This window comes from Neopsephotus bourkii, unplaced genomic scaffold (assembly GCF_033783945.1).
Source record: "Neopsephotus bourkii isolate Nb327-2 ecotype Australia unplaced genomic scaffold, CSIRO-AGI_Nbou_v1 NB_38, whole genome shotgun sequence".
Taxonomy (NCBI): Eukaryota; Metazoa; Chordata; class Aves; order Psittaciformes; family Psittacidae; genus Neopsephotus; species Neopsephotus bourkii.
The window spans coordinates 1,247,130-1,275,117 of record NW_026900555.1 but is presented as its reverse complement, the minus strand read 5'-3'; the positions used below and the strand labels follow the sequence as shown (position 1 = coordinate 1,275,117).

The following is a 27,988-nucleotide window of genomic DNA, read 5'->3' as shown; positions in this document are numbered from 1 at the left end:
CATTAGATATGAGCCTTTTCAAGAGTTGCAGCGTTTCCCACAGTTAAAGCATGTACACATTTTCCCTTAACACAGACAGCTCTTTTAGCAAGACCTGTTGGAGAGTAGTATACCTGAAGCAGCTCCCTTCAGCCTTATGGGTTGGACTTGGCCAATGGCACAGGCTGCCACTCCACACATAAACTGTACAAAACCTCATTTAATTGAGCAAGTCACACTCAAATGGGTGAGGCTTCCTTCCCTGGAATACCAGTTCCTCTAGCTAACCCTGTGATTTCTGTAGCCAGCCAGGTTTTGACCATCTGCTGAAGCTGCCAGGTTACAGCCAAGGCAAAGGTGGTGCCCTCAGACTACAAGTTCATTTCCAGTAAGCAAGGCAACACCATGAAATGGGAACAGATCTTGGTTATTCCCAAGGAGACTACAGTGGGAGAGCGACCCAAAGGTGAATGGCTCCCCAGGTCATTGGTGTCTGTATGCCTTACTATCCCTTTCCTAAAGCTTCCACTTCTGTAATGGTGGCGAAGTGTTACTCTTTCCTCAACTTTATGATTAAATGTTCTAGCTAAGAAATCAATATGCAAAAATGGAACATACTAAAGCTCATTCCTTGGGGGGATATGTAATTATGCAGAAACGAACAGAACAGAACTTAAACATTTTGCATTTCCACATAAACACATAGACTGAGGGCCAGCTTTTCATTGTCATTCTAGCATCTGAATACTTTTAAGAATCTAAAGTGTGTACATTTTTTCCCTGAGCAAAATTCAAAAGTTTCAGTTAAACCGCTTCAAATAGAAAATTAAATTATGCTTCTTAGAAGATTAACTACATGTTGTCCTGCACACGGTATTTTTTTTCTAGATGCTAGTTAATTATTCCAACAGCACACCCCAAGAACTGTGTTCATGTGCAATAACACTTTTCTCAGGTCACTGACAATTGGTTCATGAACCACCTTTGAGGTCTGAGATATCTCAGCATAACATACAATTTCTAGGAATCTTATTGCTTCTCATTTATTTTTCACATATAGGTCCTTTTCTTGGGTATTAACGTTTGAATTTGAAAGCATTACATACTGCACAAATACAGAAATGCAGCCTAGGCAATTACAAAATCAAAACATTCAGTCATAGGCAGCAAGGAATGCTAGCACAAACCCAGCTTAGCCAAGTGTGTACCTACAGGGTTGGCTTCCTTAAAAGCATCCTGACTTCATTAACTACATGGCAAACTTATGTGTACCTGTGAACATTCATTCTTAAATTTGATAACTGAAATAGATTAAATCTGCTACTGGAGATCTGCTGTTTTTTTTTTTAAAGTTATACAGATTTACACTAGTGACCACCAGGCAAAGTAGTGTATATACTTGAAGGACAGCTTAATCTATAGCCTTGTTTTCAAGGACTCTTGTCATATGTTGTTCTGCTAAATGAAGGCACTGGAAGCTGCAGAAAATGTATCTTAATACATTGCATGAATTATAAGACAATAGGTGATCATATTTTAGTAACCTAAGCATTTAGTTTAACTAGTTTAACAATTGTGATTTTGGGGGTGGGGGGGGGAGCAGGAACAGGGTAGAAGGGGAGAGAAAAAAAAAATCCTTTCTATCACATCATATCCCTTCTGGATTGTTCCAAGTTGTGTGCACGGTCTCTGGAGAAGATGCCCATGGTAAGCCATGCCTGAAGCACCCACTGAGACCTGAGCAAGGTCCTTTTCCCTCTCACTTAGCCTCAAGAAACTAGGAAAAAAAAATCATTGTTTAAGTGAAATTCAGAAGATAAGCTTCAAATCAGAAATCCATTCTCCTTCTAGGAAATTTACACAGCATGCAGCAGACTAATTTATTTATATTCTTCATTGTGACATAACAGAAAAGAATCATTTTATCTCCAGTATGATTTGGAATTCCTATAGGAAGAGCTCAGAAAAACTCTGAGGTCACAGAGCTGCTTATGTTGCTCTGTTGAAAGCATGTGATGTATAGGGGAAACATGTTGAAAGTTGTGATGTATAGGGGAAAATAACAATCCACAAACCAGGAATGTGTTGGATTGTTAGTGCCTCCCCTGGGGATACCATCAGTGCAAAGCAACAACATGCAAGACACTGTTTGACCATGTTATACTAAACTGAGATGTTTTGGCCTCTGACCAACAGATGACATCACAGCACAAGTTTCTCCAGCTCACTCACAAAGCCTGTGAAAATTAGTTCTTGCATTTGAGAACATGCTCAGAACCCACAAAGACAGGGAGCCAGAGATCTTCAATGATTTTGTCCCTTTCTTTAGGTCATTCCCCAGATTGTATATCTGTTACTAGTATCTTAAATACATGACTTGCTGCTTTGTTCCTACAACAGGCTTCACTATAATTCACAGTCAAAACTGATGATAACCAACATCACTGACATAACTCAGTTCATGCTCAAAGAAGAGCTATAAAGCTGGTAAAGGGTCTAGAGAGCAAGTCTTGTGAGTAGTGCCCAAGGGAACTGGGGTTGTTTAGTCTGGAAAAAAAGGTACTTAAGCATCCTGATTTATATCCAGATCCTTTCAATTACCTGAAAGGAGGTTATAGAGAGGTAGATGTTGGACTCTTTTTCCCAAGTAACAAGTGACAGGATAAGAGGAAATGGCCTCAAGTTGCATCAGGATAGTTTTAGATTGGATATTAGGAAAAATTTCTTTGGGGAAAGAGTTAACAAGCATTGGAACAGGCTGCCCAGAGAAGTGGTGGACTCACTATCTGTGGAGGCATTTAAAAGACACGTTGATTGGCACTTAAGGACATGGTTTACTGGTGGACTTGGCAGTGCCAGGTTATCAATTGAACTCAATGACTTTAAAGGTCTTTTTCAACCTTAATGATTCTATTATTGTCTGGGAAGCTAGAGACCACGTTAGGAAAGCTAAGGCCCAGTTAGAATTAAACTTGGCTAGGGATATTAAGGATAACAGGAAGTGATTCTACAGGTACATAGCAAATAAAAAAAGCAGATTAGGGAGAACGTAGGCCCCTTCAGGAAGCTCTTGGGTGAACTAGCTACACAGGATTTGGAGAAGGCTGAGGTTCTGAATGACTTCTTTGCGTCAGTCTTCTCTAGCAAAGGCTCTGACCGCATCACCCAAGTCTTGGAAGGCAGACGCAGGGACTGTGAAATGGAGACCTTGGGCCCACTGTAGGAGAGGAATTGGTTTGAGACCATCTTAAAAATCTGAATGTGCACAAGTCCATGGGTCCTGATGAAATCCACCCATGGGTCCTGAAGGAGCTGGCAAATGAAGTTGCTAAGCAGCTGTCCATCATATTTGAAAAATCATGGAAGTCAGGTGAAGTTCCCAACAACTGGAAAAAGGGAAATATAACCCCCATTTTCAAGAAGGGGAAAATGGATGACCAGGGCAATTACAGACCAGTCAGTCTCACCTCTGTGCCTGGCAAAATCTTGGAGCAGATTCTCCTGGAAGGCATACTAAGGCACATGAAAATCAACAAGGTGCTTGGTGACAGCCAGCATGGCTTCACTAAGGGGAAATCCTGCCTGACCAATTTGGTGGCCTTCTATGATGGGGCTACAGAACTGATGGACAGAGGTAGAGCAGTTGATGTCATCTACCTGGACTTGTGTAAATTGTTCGACACTGCCCCACACGACATCCTTGTCTCTATATTGGAGAGACATCAATTTGATGAATGGACCACTCTGTGGATAAAGAACTGGCTGGATGGCCGCACACAAAGAGTTGTGGTCAATGGCTCAATGTCCAGCTGGAGACCAGTAACAAGTGGTGTCCCTCAGGGATTGGTGTTGGGACTGGTCTTGTTTAACATCTTCGTCGCTGACATGGACAGTGGGATTGAGTGCGCCCTCAGCAAGTTTGCTGATGACACCAAGCTGTGTGGTTCGGTTGATACACTGGAGGGAAGGAATGCCATCCAGAGGGACCTTGACACGCTTGTGAGGTGGGCTGATGCCAACCTCATGAAGTTTAACCATGCCAAGTGCAAGGTCCTACACCTGGGTCGGAGCAATCCCAGGCACATCTACAGGCTGGGCAGAGAAGAGATTCAGAGCAGACCTGCGGAGAAGGACTTGGGGGTGCTGGTCGATGAGAAAATGAACATGAGCCAGTTTCAGTGTGCCCTTGCAGCCCAGAAAGCCATCCATATCCTAGGCTGCATCACAAGGAACATGACCAGCAGGTGTTCCTGCCCCTTTATTCTGCTATTGTGAGACCTCACTTGGAGTATTGTGTGCAGTTCTGGTGTCCTCAACATAAAAAGGACATGGATCTGTTGGAACAAGTCCAGAGGAGGGCCATGAGGATGATCAGGAGACTGGAGCACCTCCTGTACGAAGATTGGCTGAGAAAGTTGGGGCTGTTCAGCCTCGAGAAGAGAAGGCTGCATGGAGACCTCATAGCAGCCTTCCAGTATCTGCAGGGGGCATATAGGGATGCTGGGGAGGGACTCTTCATTAGGGACTGTAGTGATAGGACAAGGGCTAATGGGTTAAAACTTAAACAGGGGAAGTTTAGGTTGGATATAAGGAGGAAATTCTTTCCTGTTAGGGTAGTGAGGCACTGGAATAGGTTGTCCAGGGAGGTTGTGAATGCTTCATCCCTGGCAGTGTTCAAGGCCAGGTTGGGCGAGGCCTTGGGTAATATGGTTTAGGGCGAGGTGTCCCTGCTCATGGCAGGGGGGTTGGAACTTGATCTTAAGGTCCTTTCCAACCCAAACTATTCTATGATTCTACGATTCTATCCTAATACCTGGCCATTTTCCTGCACCTTTACTATCCCTATAAGTACCATTGGAGGTAATTTTCCTTCCAGTTCCATTACAGCACGCACAGGAACCTGGTGCATATGTCACAAAATACAGTGCGTCGCTACTGAGCCTTTGACATCAGCCGCACCCTATTTCCTTTTTTTTTTTTTTTTTTCTCTCTCTTCAGCTCTGATTCTGCAGAAAGTACTCTACCAGTGTGTGAAACTATATACATTCCAAAGTGGAGAGAAACATTCCCTTTGCTGTCTCTGCCCTCATGCCCTGTGGATACAGAAGAGAAGGGATTTCTGGATTTTTGGATACTCTTTGCTATGGACTGGAAAAGACTTTTCTCCTGTAACTTTACACATTTTGAGCAGTGTATTACTATAGGAGGTGTGTGAACTCTGGAGGTTTCTGTAACTCTGCTCGAGCTAAGGAAAATCCTGTTTAATCTGACACAGGAACCATCAGTAGCTGAGGAAGAAAGTAATTCTGAGTTCCGGAGTATGTGTTGTAATACTGAATACACGGTGTAATAGCAAAGAGAAGTATCACTGTGCATGCTTCCTACAGGAAGACTTGAAAACCAGCATCTCCCTGATGGCATACAAGGACAGACTTCTTACTCTAAAAGCAAATCTCATCATTTGTTGCATTTTTAGGTGAATATAAAGAGTTGCAACAAGGCATGAGATCCTTCAAAAGAAATAAAAAAACCTATTGGTTCAATAGGCTACAACTTCATTTAGGTTAGCGCTAAATTTGAAGAGCAAGGAGGAGAAATGAGTAAGGTGTTTGAAGGTTTTTCATCCTTCCTTTCTCTTTTTTTAGCAGCAGCAACCAAAAAGGCATTCTTCCATGCAGATCCTATGAAATATCACATTGTCTTCCCTTAGGCTTGCTTTTTTGAGACAAAAAAAAAGCTTTCAATGGAGAGACGTAGAATTTCTTTATGTTGTGGACCTGTCACAAGAACTTCAGTGACAATGAAGCAGAATTGCTTCTACAAAGATTAAAATAAACCTGAAAGACAGTTAGAACTTGCAGTTCCTCCAGTGATTTTTCACACTTCTCTTACCACAACAAAAGTACACCAATATCATGATGAGGTGTCCAGTTGATCTGTTAACTAGTCATCAGAAAGAAATTTCAGTGTTCAGATGCCAAAGATATTTTTGGCAGGCTGGTCACAATGTTAAAATACCAGGGAGCTTTGCAATGTCCCCCTCATATATACACGAAAAATTATCTAGATTTGGAACCAATGCAAAAAGGCAAAAAATCCCAGTTTACTTTTAGCTCAGTGAATGTGGATGTTCTGAGCTTCTGAATTATGACTAATATTCATAAAGGTACAGAGGGAAAATCCAAACTTACAAATGTTTATGGGAGAAATAGCTTCTATAAAATGGCAACTGTAGCACAAATGTGGAAGGTGCTCATTATCAAGATGGTCTAGTGGCTGTGGACAAAGGCCTAGCAAAAACTTAGCAGTAGCTAGCTCTGCATAAACAGCATGCAAGTGAATGGTATATAAGCTGTTTCTGCTACAAAGGAAGGAGTGTAAAAAGAACATATGCTGGGAAAAAAGTGGGGAAATCCTGCCAGGTCACACCTCACTGCAGATGGGACTATGCAGTGCTGTAAACCAAAGGGGTCTGTCCAATGCCATCACTTTGCATCTCTCAGCATCAGAAGTGCCCACCTAATTCAACTGTTAATAACTTTTAATTGCTCATTCTGTACCAATAAACTTCTTTTGCTCACATCCTGGGTTTGAGGTATGTTTTCCACGAACCCTCCTGGATTTGAAGACTCAGAGGGAGGTGCATCTCTTATCACTGGTAAAATAATGCTCACCATTTCAAGATCTATGAACAGGATCTTATGAGACTAAGTAGCTCCAGAAAGTCAGTTTGCATAGTCAAGGGAGGAGAGATTATTGACTTGAACCCACCCTGGCTCAATGGAAAGACACACATTTCTTCCTTTTACACATAAATGGGAAGACAGAGAAACTGTTTCTGCAGACTCCTATTGCCTACTGAGCATTTCTAAAGAGCAAAGCCTTCAGGTACCAAATAGTAAAAAAAATCCTAAAAAATATGAAGATTAAAAGCCCCAAACCTATAATTAAACTTTTCCCTAAGATAGCACAGTTTTGGTTTTGTTTTGGTTTGTTTTGTTAGGTTTTTTTTAACTCTGGAGAACTGCAAAAATCTGTGTCTTGGGCAGGTAGGAGGAACAATGCCAGTTCCACCAGGGCAGGCAGCACTACTGGTGAGTCTGGTGGGAGGTGTAGGCACAGCTCAGCCACCCACCATAGGGGGTGTCTGAAGCACTGCCACAGCCTGCAAGCAAAAGCTCTTTCTTCCTTAAGACATCACTGACTCAGGATAACAAGGTCAAGTATAATTTTCCGAACTAATGAGAGTGTGGGGTCTAAAATATCAAGCCCCTCTCAACTCTACTGAGGGTTAGAGATCTACTGAGAAATTAAGAGGATGAATATCCTTTTCTCTTTTCCTCCTCCCCAGTGGAGAGACACAATAGTCAATGAACCTCATGCTCTCATCTTGATGACATGAACAGGGTAGCCTGGCTCCATGGAGGAATATTTTAGCACTGTGTCAGCTCCTCAGGTGCACTGCACTGGATGATCAACTCTAAATGGTCATATGATGCCTCACAAAGATCTTAGAGCAGTCAGGAGACTGATTTTCTGGCAGAATAGTTGCATTTAGCTTTTCATGAAGTATGAGCAAGGATCTGAAATATGAGGGTAAAGAGAAACAGGTCACTTTTATCCCGTGGCAGATGGCTTCTAAGACTTTCAGAAGGCACAATTACGAAAGTAAGAGATCAGAGACAGAAACTGGGGAATCAGGATCACATCCAGACTTCAGAGATTGCAGCAGAGAGATACAAGATAATGCTGGGGAAGAAGGAAAAGAGGCATGCAAGTTACCTAGGAGGAAAGACACATAGGAATGTTGAGTTCTTCAATCTTGAGACCAAAACATAATATATCCTAGAGATATCAACAGAAGACCTAAGCAGAGCTGAAGGAAAGAAGGTGCCCTAAAATAACCTCATGTCACTATTTATTCAGTGCCTTGCCACCTCAGTGGAAAAAAAACATGCCTTTTAGGACCACTGCAGTTCATATCCTTTGATTTCTTTTATGTGGGCCACATAAAAATCTCAAGAGGGCCAGAGGCCAACTGGTAGACACCTGATACATAAAAATACATGCAGGGACCAGGACCAGGGATCATGGAATATGGCTGAGAAAAACATTTATGTCTAACAGTTACTCTTGGGAAACTGGCTTGTCAATTTCAATGCTGAAGGCATTGATGATATGCAGAATATTACTCTGGAGGTATGGATAGGCTTATCATACAAAACTGATTGAATTAATTTCCTCTCAGAGTGCCCTGGTTTGCCGTAGATGATCTATTCCTCCAGTGCTTCCAAAGGCAGAAAGTCACTGCTGCTTTCCAGGAGGGTAAGACAGTCTGCATGCTTGTATGGCTAACAGATACTGCAAATTAGTCCCTAGGCTCTGTGATTTGGTTTTCATAAGGCATGTTTGCCTCTGTTGGCAAAAATTATAACATTATTGGCCCAAGAAAAATAAGACAAATTGATAACTGCGTGCCTTTCATATTAGCAGGTAATAAACACAAAATTGAAATTCAGTTAATTTGCCTGGAAGCTTCAAGTCATTTGATAAAAAATTCAATTAAAGCACGAGTAGTAAGTTTAAATGTAATCAAAATGCAAGGGAGGGGACTTTTCTACCCCACTCCTCCTGGGAGTACAGATAAGACATTCTTCTTGTCTGCTCAAGTCAGATTAAAATCCAAGAAGACATTTCCCGTAAAATCCAAAAGTCAATAAATTAATCATTGGCCTGCATATATTAGGTCAATTACCTGGACAAACGGTCAGATTTCAGAGTATCTTAGAGACACTTTAATAATTACAAAGTAGTCAGAATTTGTTGTTATTCAAAAAGAAAGGACGTTTTTACTTTTTAACTGTGATGAAATTCTGTATTAAATGCAAAATAAATCTGAAGGGTCTTGTTATAAAAGTGGATTGCATAGTGCCTCTATCCCGACTGATATACCCTTAGCATACAAAGGGTAGACATGGCTTTTATTTTATTTTTGTTTGAAAATTCCATACTTTCTCTCAAACCTCTTCAAAATAAATTAAAATGGAATTTCAGACACTAATGTATGAATTTAAAATACATTTATTTACTGCACCAAATTCTAATAGACAGCACCAACTGCAATCATCTGATAAAGAAAACTTATTCATGTAAAACAGAGATTATATATATGATTCTATGAGGAGAAGGGAAGAATAAGACTTTAGAAGGACAACAAGCTTTAGACCTTTCAATCTTAAATACATATGTAAGAAATCAAGACTGGATATGAGCAAACATAAAATCTCAAAGTTAAAACTAATGCAATCTGAATTTCTGTTAAACAAAAAATCACAATAAAAGCTCGTCTTCCTTTCAAGAAATTACCATTCTAAGACCATCCAGCTGTTGTTTCAATCCCAAAGCAGTTATGCACACTTCCTGTGGGCCACTTTTTCTGTGACCTATATAAAAAATATATATGTATGAAGATTTTATAAAGTACTATATAGTACATAATAGTTTTTATTAATAAGATCATTTTTCTGATTTTACCTGACATCAACAAAAAAATCTGTTCCAGCCACCTGATGCATTAGCTGGTTAAGCTACATATGATATTAGTTTTGTTTAAAGAAAAGAGGGCAGAAGATAGCTGCCTTTATTTCTGTTTCTGTAAGTCAAAACTGAGGTTTGATAAAATGAGTAAATAGAAAGTACTGGGTTTAGTATAGTAAAAAAGGAAGGGAAAACTTTAAAATATTCTAGAACAAGATTCAGTCTTTCAAAAAATGAGCTATAAACATCACAACCTTATATAAATTTCAGTGGCTACCAGCACTTATGCTGCTCTAAAATGAAATTAAGTACCACATCTCCCTTGGCTGCACATACCCCAAAATATCAGTCAATCCTGAAAGGCAGCAGTGTAGCAATGGAGGAACTTCACTATTTTACAGCCAGAACCTCTGATAAAATACAAATTTGAGGGCATGCTGTTGTTTTACATGGATAACAATAGATGGAGTGTGAGTCTGTGCCCTTCTCAAATGCAGGGCTTAATGGAGCCCTTTCCCCATGAGAAGGGTTCACATCGCTTTCCTGTCAATGTTAATGGGAAACCCAGCAAGGATTTCCTTATCTCTGAGAAAATTGCCTCTGGGCTTCCTCACAGGTCCACGAGTATGATTAAACACCATGGGCTATGACTTAGTGCCACCTGCTAGCACTAATGAAGAGGAAAAGAGGAAAAGATAAAAGTCAGAGTTTTCAGATACTTTCCCATCATGCCTTCTCCATCAGGTCTCATTTACTATTCACCAGCTGGCCACTATCCCTCCAGTTCTGTCTTTGCCTGAGCTACCAAAAAATCAAGTGACTCATTCCACTTTAAAAGGTCATACATCTAAGGGTAGGAAAAATAGTGCTGTCTAGAAATGAGGGTAAAATAGGGATATCATTTTCTGAAATGGAATAAAACGTAAGACCTCTGTGTAATACACTCTCCCTGTATTTGGACTGGTTGAACTACTAACAAGAGCATCCCATAAATGTAGGTCTTTTCCTGCTCACAACTGCGTAAGATCATAGTTTTTGCAAAAGCATCCATTAACTGGGACTGCTTGGTAGATAGTTTCAGGAATATGTTAGAGCGAATAGCTGATCTGGGAACTACCTATAGCAGCTATTCAGTCAGCTGGATGTCACACAACTCACTCTTGGAGCTGAACCAAGCAATCAGGTGCCTCAGGTTTTGCATGCAGTGCTGCCCTGAACAAACATCTAACCACTAGCAATTATTTGCAGAAAGTGAAAAATCAATGGCAGGTTATAGGCCCTTATCCAAAGCCACTCTGTGAAGCCTCTCACACCAAAGTTTGTCCCAGCCTAGCCTGAGCATAGTGATAAGTTAGAAATTAAGCCAGTCATTTGGGAACTCAGTAAGCATCCACCTTTAGAAAGAGAGATCATATGACTTGAAGAAGCCTTCTGGGATTTCGCAATATCTAAGTGATTGCATTTGACTGCTTTCCAGTTAGTATTTGAGTGCAAGTGCCCATGGTGTCTATGCATATGGGCTTGACTGAAATTTCTAATAAATTCTCCTAGCAGGGAAAATTAGGGAAGATGCTGTGTCACACACTGAGAGGATTCAGGTTGCCTGCCTTCTAAACATTTCCACTAGACCCTGAGGCTTTCCATGGCCTCTTACCACTTCTTCCACTAGCTGGGAACAGAGGCCTCATTAACTACACAGATAGAGATGTTAATTTTGTATCACCTGAAATGAGTGACCTCCTCTTCCAGGGTGGTCAAAAGAACACTAAGCGGGTCTGATGATTTGTAGGTACTGAATTAGAAGACCTCCATTTTCTCACAGGGTGGACAGATGCCAGAGATGGGAGCCTGCAAAACACCACGCAGCAGCTGAACTTCCCTAGGTGTGGCAAAAGACCATGTTTGCAACTGCAAAACCCTTGTGACAGCCTTAGAGAACTATGGAGAACCACGGGAACCCACCTTGGTGCATTTATACTATTTTTTGGGTAGAAGCCTTGAAGGAAACTTTCTTGGAATCATGCCTGGATGTCACCTTTGAGAATGACAGTTGCCATACTCCAAAGCAACGCCAAGAAGTAATCCAATAACAAGCAGGCATGGGAAGCTTGGGCTTTTTTCCTGGACTCCTTCATGGAGCAAAGTAGACATGTTTCAGTGTGCTGTCACATTTTATGCTCCCTTGCCATAATCCTGAGGATGCTCCTTCTTTGCTGATGGCTCCTAGTGGAAGGATGTCCCAGGATTTCCTTTCTGCAATGTCTAGAACCAGGATAAACTTTCTGAATTCCAACTTCTCATGATTCTTAGCTTCAAGAGGTTGTTTCCCTCCTAATGTCTATACCACGATAAATACTGTATCTGCAAGGAGTTGAATAGTAATCTGAGAAAATAGAAAAGATGGTTTCACTTTCCTTTTGCAGTATAGATAAATCAGAAAGGACCAACCATTCTACTAACCTTTTCTTGCTCAGTAGACTTCAACTTTGTTGAAAGTAAGGAACCAGACTTGTACATATATGAAATTACTGATGCACTGGGCACATTGCAGATCCTTATGCATTTTAAGATTTTAATATTTTTGCTTTTTCTGTTTCAGAATATTAATCGTAAAGGACAAGTGGAAATGGAATGAAAAAGAGAGACCTGGGTGTGTTAGAAGTAGCAAAGAGATGATGGAGTTACTTGCTTTTTTTTTTCTTGTATTGCAATGTTATATTAATTCTGCCAACTTTATCTTCCCAGGATACTAGAAGTGTAAGAGAAGTCTTTGCCTTTTCTCCCTACACACATAGAAGACTATGCCTCCTTACAGCTATTTTTCAAGTAATAACAAAACATCTGAATTCAAAAGACAGAAGTTTTCCAAACAGCAGTCATCACTCTTCCTGGCCACTAGCAAAACCCAGTTACATTCTGTGTTCACTTCCAGCTGATCATTCAGCACTTTCATGGCTTGGCTAAACAAAAGTCCTCATCCTGAAAGGCACAGACTCCTTGGAGTACTACAAAAGTAGCAATGTCAGACAAATGCTGGGGAATACAATCTGATAGAGCCTGAGGAGCTAGAGAACAGAGAGACATCAATATACAGCTAAATACCACGGAGCAAAATCCTCTGAAGAGCAAAGATATTTTACACCTCTTTCAGTAATTTTTTTATTTCATATATTTAATAGTGCACTCTTATCTCAGTAACCACTAAAAGAATTAGCATTTCTAAGGCTTTTAATGATCAGAGCAACTATTCTTTCCTTAGAACTGTTACATAATTACAACTGTCACTCTACTTTCATGAGCTTTGAATTCATCTCTGTAACAGGCATTAATTTTGCTCAATATTGAATTCACTGTCATTTCCATATGTCAGTCCAAAAGGAGGCTGTCAGAGTTTTAAGGAAATTACTTGAAATAATAAATCACAGTGTTTAGACCCAATTCCAAGGAACTGGAAACCATAGAAAATACTGTTAAAGAACTGTCAAACAAGCTTTGTACACGGGGGGGGGGAGGGGGGTGGGAACAACCAACACAACAAAACACTCTGCACCATTCTCTAAACTATTAGTGCTGCTTTGAACTGCGCCTCCCTGTCCTCTGATGTTCACAGCACAAAGTCACACAGTTCCTCTGAAACAGAATGGATTTTCCAGTATATTGGACAGCCAGCATGGACTAGAGAGATGCTAGTTCAACTGATGCTTTAGTACCAATTCCTGTACCAATTTAAGCCAGTTTCTTATGAGGGAAACCTCACACTAAACCATGTCACCCTCCAGCCTTCTAGCATCTGAAGGGGAAGTTTAGATTGAATATAAGGGAGAAATTCTTTTCTGTTAGGGTGCTGAGGCACTGGAATAGGCTGCCCAGGGAGGTTGTGAATGCTCCATCCCTGGCAGTGTTCAAGGCAAGGTTGGACGAGGCCTTGGGTGATATAGTTTAGTGTGAGGTGTCGCTGCCCATGGGAGGGGGGTTGAAACTTGATGATTTTAAGGTCCTTTCCAACCCTAACTATTTTATGTTTCTATGATACCTTATATCCAATCTAAACTTCCCCTGTTGAAGTTTTAACCCGTTACCCCTTGTCCTATCACTACAGTCCCTAATGAAGAGTCCCTCCCCAGCATCCCTATAGGCCCCCTTCAGATACTGGAAGGCTGCTATGAGGTCTCCACGCAACCTTCTCTTCTCCAGACTGAAGCCCCAACTTTCTCAGCCTGTCTTCAGACGGGAGGTGCTTCAGTCTCCTGATCATCCTCATGGCCCTTCTCTGGACTTGTTCCAACAGATCCATGTCCTTTGTATGTTGAGGACACCAGAACTGCACACAGTACTCCAAGTGAGGTTTCATGAGAGCGGAGTAAAGGGGCAGGATCACCTCCTTCGACCTGCTGGTCACGTTCCTTGTGATGCAGCCCAGGATATGGATGGCTTTCTGGGCTGCAAGGGCACACTGAAGCCGCCTCATGTCCATTTTCTCATTGACCAGCACAACCAAGTCCTTCTCCACAGGGCTGCTCTGAATCTCTTCTCTGCCCAGCCTGTAGCTGTGCCTGGGATTGCTCCAACCCAGGTGTAGGACCTTGCACTTGGCATGGTTAAACTTCATGAGGTTGGCATCAGCCCACCTCACCAGCGTGTCAAGGTCCCTCTGGATGGCATTCCTTCCCTCCAGTGCATCAACCGAACCACACAGCTTGGTGTCATCGGCAAACTTGCTGAGGGCGCACTCAATCCCACTGTCCATGTCAGCAACGAGGATGTTGAACAAGACTGGTCCCAACACCGCTCCCTGAGGGACACCACTTGTAACTGGTCTCCAGCCGGACATTGAGCCATTGACCACAACTCTTTGTGTGCAGCCATCCAGCCAGTTCTTTATCCACAGAGTGGTCCATTCATCAAATTGATGTCTCTCCAATTTAGAGACAAGAATGTCATGTGGGACAGTGTCAAATGCTTTGCACAAGTCCAGGTAGATGACATTAACTGCTCTATCCCTGTCCATCAGTTCTGTAGCCCCATCATAGAAGGCCACCAAATTGGTCAGGTAGGATTTCCCCTTAGTGAAGCCATGCTGGCTGTCACCAATCACCTTGTTGTTTTTCATGTGCCTTAGCATGCCTTCCAGGGGAATCTGCTCCAAGATTTTGCCTGGCACAGAGATGAGACTGACTGGTCTGTAATTCCGTGGGTCATCCATTTTCCCCTTCTTGAAAATGGGGGTTATATTTCCCTTTTTCCAGTTGTTGGGAACATCACCTGACTGCCATGATTTTTCAAATATGATGGCCAGTGGCTTAGCAACTTCATTTGTCAGCTCCTTCAGGAGCCGTGGATGGATTCCATCAGGACCCATGGACTTGTGCACGTTCAGGTTCTTAACATGGTCTCAAACCAGATCCTCTCCTACAGTGGGCCCAAGGTCTTCATTCTCACAGTCCCTGCATCTGCCTTCCAGGACATTGGTGGTGCGGTCAGAGCCTTTGCTAGTGAAGACCGACACAAAGAAGTCATTCAGAACCTCAGCCTTCTCCAAATCCTGTGTAGCTAGTTCACCCGAGAGCTTCCTGAGGGGGCCTACATTCTCCCTAATCTGTTTTTTATTTGCTATGTACCTGTAGAATCCCTTCCTGTTATCCTTAATATCCGTAGCCAAGTTTAATTCTAACTTGGCATTAGCTTTCCTAACCTGGTCCCTAGCTTCCCGGACAACATCCTTGTACTCTTCCCAGGCCGCCTGTCCTTGCTTCCACTTTGTATAAAACTCTTTTGTCATTTGAATTTTCCTCAGGAGCTCCTTATCCATCCAAGGAGGTCTCCTGGCCTTCCTGCTGCACTTCCTTCTAGTTGGGATGCAACACTCGTGAGCTTGTAGTCAGTGATCCTTGAATATGAACCAAGAGTCTTGGGTCCCCTGCCCTCTAGGGCTATATCCCATGGAACCTTACTAAGCAGGTTCCTGAAGAGGTCAAAGCCTGTTCTTTTGAAGTCTAGGGCAATGTGCTTGCTGCACACTCTTCTCACTGTCCTAAGGATCTCAAATTCAACCGTCTTGTGATCGCTGCATGCAAGGCTGCCCTGGAGTGTCACATTTCCAACGAGCCCTTCCCTGCTGGTGAGCATGAGGGCAAGCATGGCACCTCTCCTTGTCAGCTCTTCTATTACTTGCAGAAGGAAGTTGTCTTCCACACAATTGAGAAACTTCCTGGATTGCTTGTGCCGGGCTGTACCATCATTCCAACAGATGTGAGGGTGGTTGAAGTCCCCCATGAGAACAAAGGCCTGTGAGCTTGAGGCTTTTCCTATCTGTCTGTAGAGTGCTTTATCCACAGGTTCCTCTTGATCAGGCAGTCTGTAACAGATCCTCACAGTAATGTCTCCCATACCTGTTCTCCCTTTAACCCTGACCCACAAACTCTCTGTTAATATGGAGAAACTGTTTCACTGTGAGAACACTGAAACAGTGGTACAGTTTGCCCAAAGAGACTGTGCCATCTCCGCCAGTGGAGGTTTTCAAAACCAAGTAGTGGAATAAAGCTCTGAGCAGCCAGCTTGCACTCCTGACTGATCCCACTTCATGCTAGAGGTTGGAGGCACCTTTGTACTAAATTATCCTGGGATGTGCTGAATTCCTCAGATCTTACACAGAGCAGGAGAGAAGTCTGTCATTTTTCCTTTAGCACAGAAATTCAGAATTCACTCTCTGCATTCTTTCTCCACATGAGAAAGGCTTCAGCTGAGCAGCCTTCAAAATCCAAAGTCCTAGAACTTTAGTTACCTTCTCCTTTCCTGCAGTTCCTTCTTTTCCAAAAGAAAGAAAAAGAAAACATAACCAAATGAAAATTATAGAATCAGGTTGGAAACGACCTTTAGTATCATAAAGTTAAACTATAAGGGAAAAATGGGGGGCAGAGTAATATTAAGCAATGTGCTCCATTGATGTTTCCAAGAAAACACATCTGAGATGCCTTTGGACATTTCATGTGTCAAAAGCCTGGGAGATGTAAATTATCACTGCTGCCAGCACAGAAAGGCAAGGCACCGAGTGCTATGTAGTTAGGCTTATTGAAGGACAGCTTACATTCTTTCCCCAAAGGGTGCACAGAGACAAACCAACTGCTCTTTTACACAGCTACTTCATGTCAGCATTTTAGTATCCACTTGATACTGTTCTCAAGCATTAAGGCAGAACTTCTGTTAGATGCCCATGTTTATCCATCACAATTTCATTATTCATATTATTTTATTTAGTTTAGAGTACTTGGTGTACAAGTACAGCAGGGTCAAGTGTCCATGGTTAATATTCATTTTAGCTATACGGCCATTCTGTTGCTCAGGGCTGTTTGCAACTGCATCAGACAGTATGAATATACAGAACAGTGCAGAGCCCACACAACCATGAGTGCATAAGCTAGCTTTTATTCTCTTCTCTAACATCAGCAGCATTTCCAAACCATGTTTTAACTAGTGCCAGCATGAGCAAAAACAATTGACTGGAGAGTCAGCAAGCCTTCAAGCTAGATCCTGATTTGGCAGAAGTGGTAAAGAGCCACATTTTTATTCTTATTCTGGGAAAACATGAAGAGAACAGTGTCATATATGAGTTCTGCCCTACCAGTTCTATAGTACTTTCATAAAATCGTATTATTGCATTAGGAGTACCTCCTTGTTCCTTTCCCATTCCTGAGGCAGCAGCACCCATACCTGTATTGCTCTCAAGTGATGGGAGTCTATGATACGTACCTGCCTTGCTCTTATAACCCTCCACAAGCAACTGACATGACCATGTTCCACACTCAGCTGTCTTGTTACACAGCTCTTTCCTTGAGAGATAACTAAAACCTCCATTGCTGTCCTGTAAGCCTATTATTCCTTGTTGCCTCTTTGATTTATTTCCTCCCTTACCTGTATTTGAGGACCTTAATCATGTACCCCCTCTGCCTTCCCACCTCTAAGGCATTTTGCAGCAGCTGTGCATAGTGGGCAGTTGGCCAGGCTCCCTCCAGAGCCCTTCAGAGCCTCCCTTACTGCTTTGAGCAGCATGCAAGGAATGCATTTACACCTGGTAGACCATGCTCGGAATGCATTTACACCTGGCAGACCATGGTCCTGTTAACACCTTCCAGCCTAACACTGCTGACTCCTGCCTGAAACACGGCCCTCCCCCAGCAATCAGTTCCCACTCTATTCCCCAGCTTTCCTGCACTTGCCTCCTTGCAAACGTGCAGTTGCCTTTACAGAACTGCATCCTCTGCTCAGGCCATTTCAGCTTTGCAGGACTATTTGAACACTGGAGCTATCCCCCCATGGATCTGCATCCCTTCTCACCTTAGTGCTGCCTGCACCTTTATAAACATGCTCTTTACTTCACCTAACTCACTAGTGAAAATCACTTTCATTAATGACTATCCATTCGGATAACAAGGAACAACTACCATCTGAGTACAATTCCCTACCAATCACATAACCTCATTCATTTCCATGAAATCTAGGTTTCCCCTTACTTACGTGTCATAAGGTCTTACTAGAAATCAAGAAAAAAATATTACACATTTACTTTTTCTTTATTTACAACACCCATCCTAGGAGGACATTAGGCTGATACACTATTAGCTTGCATCTAACAGTGTTGGCTATCACTCACCTGAATTGCCTTGATAGAAGTTATATTTTGATTATTAACATTCCCTCTGTTTTTTGTTCAAAACTGAGCCCAAGTAATCTATCATTTCCTAATATATCCTTTCTCTTTCACCCCTGCTCTCGAAAACCCTTAAACTTGCTTTTTATGGTCTTCTGAAACTCACTTCCCCTGCAGTTCTGGGAGGGGCTTGCTAATGACACAGTCTTTCAATATTACATCTGTCAGAGCACTTCTCATCTTGTTGCCACTAACAATAGTCAGCAGCTCAACTAAAACCACCAAAGGGTGAAGGTTAAAGCAGAAAAGGAATTTAACACTTCTGCCTTCCCCACCTCAGTGGTGGGTAAGTAGTCTTCTTTCTTTGGGTACCCATAAAAATACTTTCACGTTCACACTCTTACTACTAAGGTATTTCTTTCTTATCTTGTATACAATTTTACACCTGCTAGTTGCTCAGGAAAAAGCCTCAGAATATCTTCAGGAAGCTATGCTGAGATAGATTTATCTTTATAGGTGGAAAAAGGGTACAGAAGAGCAGAAGGTGGACATTTTAAGCTTCCAGACTTCCATTTATCAACCACCCACACAAAAAGCCAGATTTTTCAGAGCAACAGAACCTAGAGCCCTAGGCCTCCATTTGTCACAATTACCATGAAAAAGTGAAGAGGCCTAAACTGCCCTAGCAGGTTAAGGAACAGAATTGAATTCAAGAGCACCAGAGCATGTAAACCATCAACAGCAGGTGCCTCTGCCACACTGCTTTTATCCAGAGATGCTCCTGGACAAAATAGTCCTATAAGGCTGGAAAGAAGATTTTTTCACCCTCTTTTCCTCAGCAAGTGCTTTACCCCTTGTGGAGCTGGCATCAAGACGAAAAGATTTGGAGGATTTTACTTTCTAGTTGTTGGGGGAGTTTTCAACCTCTTTAGTTGCGTCCCAGTTGAATAAGCAGTTTCAAATTCTCTAACTGGCACAAGGGAAGGCTTCACATGAGAGGAAGGGAAGATTACATAGCTTATTTAATGATAGATTAATCCTCCCCATATTAAATCATCCTAGCTCCTAAAGTGCTTCATTATTCATGAGTCTCAAACAACCACCTATCTCTACACCTCATACATCACGTTACTACTTGCCATTGTTCTTGATCAGACCCCTTCTCTGACCAGACATCACCAGTACCAGTTATCTACCCAGTTGCTCTGATCCCTGTTTCTATGAAAGGGAGGCAATCTTAGATTATTCTAACATCAAACCAGAAAAATTTGACTTACCAGCATACAATTTTTCCTGTTATATTAAACTTTAATAGTTTTTTTTGTTCCCTTTACTAGACATTAATGGACATGCTGTGATGCAGTGTTACTGCCCTCATTTTTTGCAGAGAAACTGTAAGAAAAGGAGGCCAGACTTAGAATCATAAAATACTTAGGGTTGGAAAGGACCTTAAGATCATCACGTTCCAACCCCCCTGCCACTGAGCAGGGACACCTCACACTAAACCATGTCACCCAAGGCCTCGTCCAACCTGGCCTTGAACACCACCAGGGATGGAGCATTCACAGCCGCCCTGGGCAACCTATTCCAGTGCCTCACCACCCTTACAGTAAATAATTTCTTCCTCATATCCAATCTAAACTTCCCCTGTTTAAGTTTTAACCCATTACCCCTTGTCCTATCACTACAGTCCCTAATGAAGAGTCCCTCCCCAGCATCCCTATAGGCCCCCTTCAGGTACTGGAAGGCTGCTATGAGGTCTCCACGCAGCCTTCTCTTCTCCAGGCTGAACAGCCCCAACTTTCTCAGCCAATCTTCATATGGGAGGTGATCCAGTCCCCTGATCATTCTCGTGGCCCTCCTCTGGACTTGTTCCAACAGATCCATGTCCTTTTTATGTTGAGAACACCAGAACTGCACACAGTACTCCAAGTGAGGTTTCATGAGAGCAGAGTAAAGGGGCAGGATCACCTCCTTCGTCCTGCTGGTCACGTTCCTTGTGATGCAGCCCAGGATACAGTTGGCTTTCTGGGCTGCAAGGGCACACTGAAGCCGGCTCATGTTCATTTTCTCATTGACCGACACCCCCAAGTCCTTCTCTGCAGGGCTGCTCTGAATCTGTTCTCTGCCCAACCTGTAGCTGTGCCTGGGATTGCTCTGACCCAGGTGTAGGACCTTCTACTTGGCATGGTTAAACTTCATCATCCCACCTCACCAGCATGTCAAGGTCCCTCTGGATGGCATTCCTTCCCTCCAGTGTATCAACCGAACCACACAGCTTGGTGTCATCGGCAAACTTGCTGAGGGCGCACTCAATCCCACTGTCCATGTCACCAACAAAGATGTTGAAAAAAATTTTTTAATTAACATCAATTTTTATTTAATTAAGTTAAATAAATATTGTGTTCTTCTAGCAACAATTCAGTACAGTATTGATACAATAATGGTAATGTGGTTTTCTTGGTAATTAGATTAGTCAATTTAAGTTTGCTGTGGATTTTTTGGTCTTGCTTGTTTAAAAACAAAAAGTTTTTGTCCTCACAAGATAGCTATGAAAGTTTCTGGAGATTTCAGCTGACAATAAAGGATTTTGCCAGTTTAAATGCCGTCAGCATTTGCTTTAACACAAGTGGATGTTACAGAGATCAGCAGTTCCCAAGCAGTAACCTCTGAATAGACTCAGATTTAGTATTAAACAGCAGAACCTACTCGTACATCCCCTATATACTGCCCAGATCAGTGGTCTGGAGCACAGGCAGTGGTTGTGCTGTGACTTTCAAGATGGCCTAGTGTTCGTGTACTAAGACAAGAAGTTTTTTACAGAAAGTACAGTTTTATGAGGCATAGTCTGGCAAACTGCAGCACAGCTTTCTGCCCTGATTACTTGCTAGAAGGAAACCAAGCAAACCAGAGCTATCAGAGCTTGATTAATCCCTGCTGGGCTTGTTCTTTCACCAGATGCAAGATAACCAGCTAAAAAAGATTAGGACACAGCTTCACATTTAAAACTTGGTGCAAGGAGATGCTTTTAAAAGTGAGTGTGCTCTGTTCAGCACTAGTGTGTCAGTCCTGCATGATGGGAGATTCATTTTTTGCTGGCTCTGGGCCAGGAGCCCTGCACAGTGTTATCTTGCAGCCTCTGCAGAGCCACACCCTCATTCTGCATCATCTGAAAGTCGTGAGTAGTCACCAAATGAAAAGACAGAGGAAGGAGTACAATATTCAGCTATCAGATGTACAGGCATTTGTGGAAAACTGCATTTGTTTATGGATGTTCAAGTGCCTACTGAAGATGTGCATGTGGCTGCCCCACCCTCAGAAGTGTTCTGTTAGCCAGAACATCTGTTTTCCTCTAGCCAATGTCTATGGAGCACCTCAGGCATGCACCCCTTGCCTCTGTGCACAACTGGTTCAGCAGCTGTCTTACAAACATCTGTATAGATAACCCCAAAAGCTCAAAAAGTATAAGGCACCTAGGGTCAGTCACAACTCAGCAACATACATGCCCAAGGAGAAAATATTTCCATTTGACAAAAATGCTTTACTGACAAGTTTTGCATTAAATTATTTTGATCATTGCTGCAGCACTCAGATGACTGTTCTGGATACAAGCTTTCTACTGACTTCCAGCACACCTCCTGCCTTCCCTTTAAAGACTAGAGATAAGAGAAAACACATTTTGGAAATACTTACAGAAAAAAAAAAATAAATGTATATATTTGAATGGATGAGAAGCTTGTGAAAGTAAAACTCAATAGTTAAGTTTTGAACAGGACAAGGAAAACATGACTAAGAAAAATTACACTTGAACACCATAAACTGGGCAATAATAGTCATAAGCAACCATTCTCCATCTAGCTAGATTAGCCTGGAACAAGAACTAACACTAAAGTTTTCAACGAGCAAGAGGAACCTATTCTAGCTTGAAAGTTATCATTGATTTTCTCCCTTTCTCTAAAGAGGGCTGAATCATCTGACAGGAATTCCCCTCTCTCCTGCACAAGCTATACAAGCTCTGTAATACTACAGAGCTTCATCTGCCCTACCTATAATATGAAGAGATGCTTCTCCATCAGACCTGCTTCAACAGGACACTTACAGCATGAACGTGAACAACTTCCTTCATAGTTTCAAACTTAAAATCTGTTTAAGACAGGGTAAGCCAACGTCTGATAACCTGATTTGTATAGCCAGGTAAAAGACCTAACTGAAAGCCTTGGATAAACTAGTGCAAAAAGTCAAACTTCACAGTACAATACTGCAGATAATTCTGAAAAGTTGCATTTATTTTCTTCAAGTATCCCTGGAGCACCATGTATCAGTGCTAGACAGCATGGATGACCACTTTTCATTGCAGCTTCACTAAATTCTGGTTACATTTAACGAGAAAATACCTGAACATACCCGTATGTTGCAGTGATCGCACATGTTGCTAGCACCCAAAACCATGTAAATCTGAATCCAAGACTAGATAACCTTCTTGAACTCTGACCCAACATCCTTTTGGGAAAGGCTGAGGCTGACTGTCCCCTCAAGCCACAGACCAAGGACGCCAGTGCCCTCTTCTGGCTGTAATCTTCAGAGGCCAGCAGAATACAGTAAAAAATACCAGGGATACTAAGTCGATTCACTCTTCTGGTTTAACACAATTAAAAGCTCGAAGTATTTCTTTGTATGGCTGAAACTGAGAATATTTTTATGTGCCTCTTTGGTAACTAGAGGTGACAATACATCACAACACTGGGACAGGCATCTTCTTCCTAAGCATGTGCTATGCAAATATAGCTTGGAGTGAACCTGGTTTGCCCCCTAGACATCTCACTCCATTACCAGATTGGAGAACAGAACTACTGTTACTGCTCATCTGCAGTCTGTTTTGCCATCCATTTTGTTAATTCCCAGATACTTCTATCCTCTTTATGAGGAACAAAAAAAAAACTAAATGGAAGATGATCGAGATGTACACTGCACTTCAGTTTCTGCCCAGACCGGGATAGCATTTACAGTATTCTGCTGTAAGCAGCCCCCTAATTATTATCAAATGCCTAATCTTTTGCATACTGTGAGATCTAGTGCTCTCTTACCTCCTTTTTCCAAGTTATTTACACATCAAAACACGAACAATTATAAAAAAAAAAAAAACACAGAAAAGGCAGCTTGACTGCACATGGTGGAGGGAGAAGGCTATTCTTGCCAGAACTTTATGCTTTATCATGAGCCTGATCTTCACAGCACTAAAGTTCTGTAATATTCCTCTGTGTTCAGATAAAGAGGGTCTGAAAGACAAGGACAGAACTTCTTTCAATTTAGCTAGGTATTCACTTGTATCAGCGTCCGTGACATTTGGTCATTCTGAGCACATTACTAAGACAAAAGCGGGGCAGACAGCAAGCACAAGCACTGGACACAACCAACCACACAGCCCCTTACCTCACACGGACAATTCTGTCCTGCTCCAACAAGCTCTCCCCAGGATAAACCTGCTTGGAAAAGGAACTAGCCCTAAGCATCATGGAAGAAAGCCAAACAGAGACAGACATTTGGCCAGGAACCAGTACTTGCTCAGCCCGCTATTGTTGTTCAGTACCAGCACAGCCTAGCCAGACAAGCACTGTACAAACTCCAGGACAGAGCCATAATTTTAGCATCTTCAGGAAAAATAGGGCCAGGACTGGCTGGTCTTCCTTGTCTTGGCTTAGTTTAGACACAAGTTAATTTGATGAACGCAGGCATGTAGTTTAGGATTAACCACATATGTTCAGTATCTTCCTCTAAACTGTCCTTGAAGTTTGTGCTAATTCTCACCAATATTTGCACTGCTGCTGCCACCTATGTTAACAAACCCCAAGCATGGCACAAGAAGAGCTGGGACTGGCTCCCTTAGCTACTCATCACACATGCTTTCTAAGCCAATGTTTCTCTGCGTCTCTGCAGGAACACCAGATAAAGTGCACATCCTCCATAAATGTGTTGCCAGGGATGTTCATTATGGGCATCTCATTATGCAGAGCTTTGTAGCATTTTTACAGTAAGTGGATGCAATCAGAACAAGCATCCAAGAGAAAGTCTGAGCTTAGGATACAAGACAAAGCAGACAAGAGCCAAAAATAAGTATTCTGTGAGACTCTGCATTATCTGATGCAATGGGAAAATTTGTACATCCACTGTGACTAGCAGAGGACCTAACAACATTTGCAAGACTCAGTGTTTTAGAACATCTGAGTAGTAGGGGATGGGTTGTACCTCCTCCAGGCCACATCCACTTAATAGAGCCTGCCCAGCTCTTCAGTACACCAAGATGATCTTGCCCTGGGGCAATGAGGGCTGAGGAAAATTGCAAGACAAAAAGCTTGATTCCAGGAAGAAATCACAGATGCTGCTGGCCTGTTTCTCATCCTTAAGAGCAGTCCCACAAGCTGCTTCAAGGTCACTGGCTAAAGTAACTACCAACCTCAGTGATCAGAGCTAATTTTAGTCATTTGTAGAAATGACAACAGGCAGGATGTACACAGACTAGTCACACAGCCAGGTTTCTGGGTAAGGCAGACATCAGTCCTAAATTAACAGCTTAACTATCCTGACCACAGTTAAAACATTCCCTCTAATCACCCAATTGCCTCTCAGACATCTTTAACTCACCTCCAGAGAAGAGGAAAACAAAGGCAGATAATAAGTGCTAAATCAGTACTTTCCCAGAGGATTGAGTTCTGCTTGTCCATTTTAGTCTTAAGTGAACAATGGATCCACAATACATACATAGTTATAAGAACAGCTTTCTCAGGTCACCAGAGGCAGCTACAGTATTTAATTTTAGAAGTTATTGATAAAAAAACCCAAAAAAAATACAACATAGAAGAAATAGGATCATGTAACCACAGCACATTTGAGTCTTCTGAAAGTCACAGCACAATAGTATGGAAACTGCTAGAATAAGATTAGGGAGCTACTGTTGCTTTCTAATACCAGTGTTAACAAGCTCTTGAACTGAACATCATGGGTCAAACTTAATCTTCAACACTTTTCAATTCCAACCCACTCCAGAAAATGGAATGATTACTCAAAGCAACTTGGATGTGCTCATCCTGCTGTCTCACCAGTAGGTTTTACTCCCAGTGTGTTGCCCAAATACATTTTTAACTGGGGGGAAGATAATGTGACCTGCATAGAACTCAATATTCACTCTTTGAAATACATACGCTGAAAGTCAGACTGATCTTCACAAATCTATATGAGCAGGACCAGACTTGACATTCCTGAAACTGCAACTATTTAAATATTGCCTGAACTAAAAAAAAAAAAAAACCAACAAACCAAATGAAAATGAAAACAAAACAAAAAAAAAGGAAAAAAAATCATATTTTGTGGTTGTGATCTACAAATGGGATGGTCAAGAATTGCAACTACCTCTGTTTAATCTTCATATTGACTCCCCTTTATTTGTTTTCCAGGATATGCGGCTGTCTTCAAGAAATCTGGTTCTAAGGCTGTGAGCTTTACAGGTCTTAGTTTTTCTGCATAGCAAAGGCAGAACATCAGTGAAAGCTTAGAACTTTTTTGGGTTGCTTTCATCTCCCTTCTTATAAATCCGTATTTTTATATACTTCACCATTTTCAGTATGTTTTTTTTAAGTGCTCTTAAGTGGGTTTGCATCTGCATTTAAGCTTTTAATCTTTTACAGCAGCATTATTTCACCTTCATTATCACAATATGCCCAACTGAAGCATCTCTTATACCTTGATGTCGAGTACCAGCTGCAGAGGAGATACCTCTGGCCTACTCCTCATGTGGTAAGTGCTGTGACTTACATAGAATGAGAGAGGATATAGAACCCAGTTTTTACTTTGCAAGAGTCAAGGCTCACTTAGAAAAAAGCAGTAAGACATTTCCTTGCTCCAAGTAAGACAAATACAACAAAAGGAAGTGAGAACAGAACAGGAACATTCAAAATGCTATTATTACCCACAGATCTCAGATGAGACCATTTCAAGATCAGTTTCTTCTGTCTTGCAAATTAAAGTTTAATTCATATTGCACAAACTTAGCAGCATTCACACTGCAGCATTATGCGATTCTTCACCTTAACTACTTAGCTTTTTCTCATTTTCCTTTTTTAGCCTTTAATCTAAAAAAAAAAGATTTAAGTCACTAGCTCAGTTGCAAAATAATGACAAAAGAAGAAAGCAGATGAAGCAGTCATCTTCAGATTCTGTAGTTAAAAAAACTAGTATCGGGAAAGTTTGTATGTCAGAAAATAAAAGCTTCAGGGAAGTTAAAGGCAACTATTATCGGTTTTGCAGCTAGGTAGACTCTAAAAAAAGTACAACAGAAGTCTGCCCTCTAGGAAAACATCACAAGGTAAAATGTTTAGTAAATTCGGACCTGGACACCTCCTACTCCATTAGATGCACCAAATCTCTCGGCCCAGAACAGACATGACTGTGGTCACAGACTGTTCATAAGACCAAAATTCACATCTTCCCCATCATTACTGTGATGCAACCAAATACTTTCAAACTGCTCTAACACTAGGAGAACAGTTAATGCACGTGAGATAGATTACTGCTTCCAAAATACTCAACAATACAGAAATTGCAGATCAGTAAGCACTATTACTTCAGTAGAGTAAGGCTTATTAACATGGCATTTCAGGAAACCTTATGTTCAGCCTGAAACACCATAAATGAGCTGGTACATCTGGGATATCTGATCATATGTCATTACATTAAAACCCAAAACAAATTCATTTATTGGACTACGAAGTGTTTGAAGCAAGAGACCTGCACAGGCTAGACTGAAACTGAATGCTTCCTTCCCTTAAAGGATACTTATTTTGAGACAGGTTAATCAGTCATTAGCATTACTCTATTTTGGAGAAATACAAGGGTATGCATTATTAAGAGGATTCACCATCTGCAACAGGGAGCAGGCAGGAAGAAAAAAAATTACACATAGAAGGAAGTGAAACCTCTGAAGCTAAGAAAAGCCTTATGACACACAGTGGTGTAATCAGGTTTTAAAATCAAAGTAACAGGCTTGTTAGCTGGTACTTAACTAAGTCTGGTGAATCGCATATTATGTCAAGTGTTAAGAATATTTTTGCTTGTGAGCACATAGTGTCCCATACAGATAACTCCCTTAGGAAGCAGTAAACACTGAAGGTTTTAAACTCTTACAGTAAAAGAATGCCTCAGACTTACCTTGCCATGTAAATGGGTTGAATATAGTTCTCTACTTGTTGACCAACCTAACAACTTTGGACAGGGGTTGCATTTAAGAGTACTTTTCGTTTGTTACTTAAAAACACTAGGTCATGAGCAACTGGGGGCACCAGACAGCATAGCAGCTCAGGATAAGATATTCCTGTGCTATCACTCCCCCTCCTTCCTACTAAGAGTGAGGTTCCTCTACACTGCAGAGCAGACATTTTGAGCAGTGCTGTACTGGCTGGAAAGGTCATCTCAGACAGCTATGCCTTAAGACTACTCAATATCACGAGTATGACACAACAGCCATCTAGCTCAACTCCATTGCTCTAGTACCTCACAACTTTCAGCACTGTTCTCTACTGCAGTTTGTTCACCAGTGTTTGAAGGGTTCCTAAGGCTCTGCCAGACACAATCTCCCCTTTCTCCAGCTCTCTCCAGAACAATCCTCCTATTCACCTCCATGAATGGAAGCTTGTCTCTGAGTCAACATTGATGTCTCCTACACACAAATTCAGTATTCACAGACCATGTGCATCTGGAGGCTTTTGCTGTGATAGGGTAAACAAGCTGCAGAAAATGGGTTCTGTTTACAACCACATGAGCTTGTCTCAGAAGAGAAAT

At 41.8% G+C, this 27,988-nt stretch overlaps 1 long non-coding RNA gene across 1 annotated transcript in view; it reads left to right on the top strand.

The window, feature by feature from the left end:
• LOC133207989 (uncharacterized) overlaps window positions 1-27,988 on the top strand; it is a 214,844-nt gene that overhangs the window by 65,576 nt on the left and 121,280 nt on the right. The window lies entirely within an intron of this gene.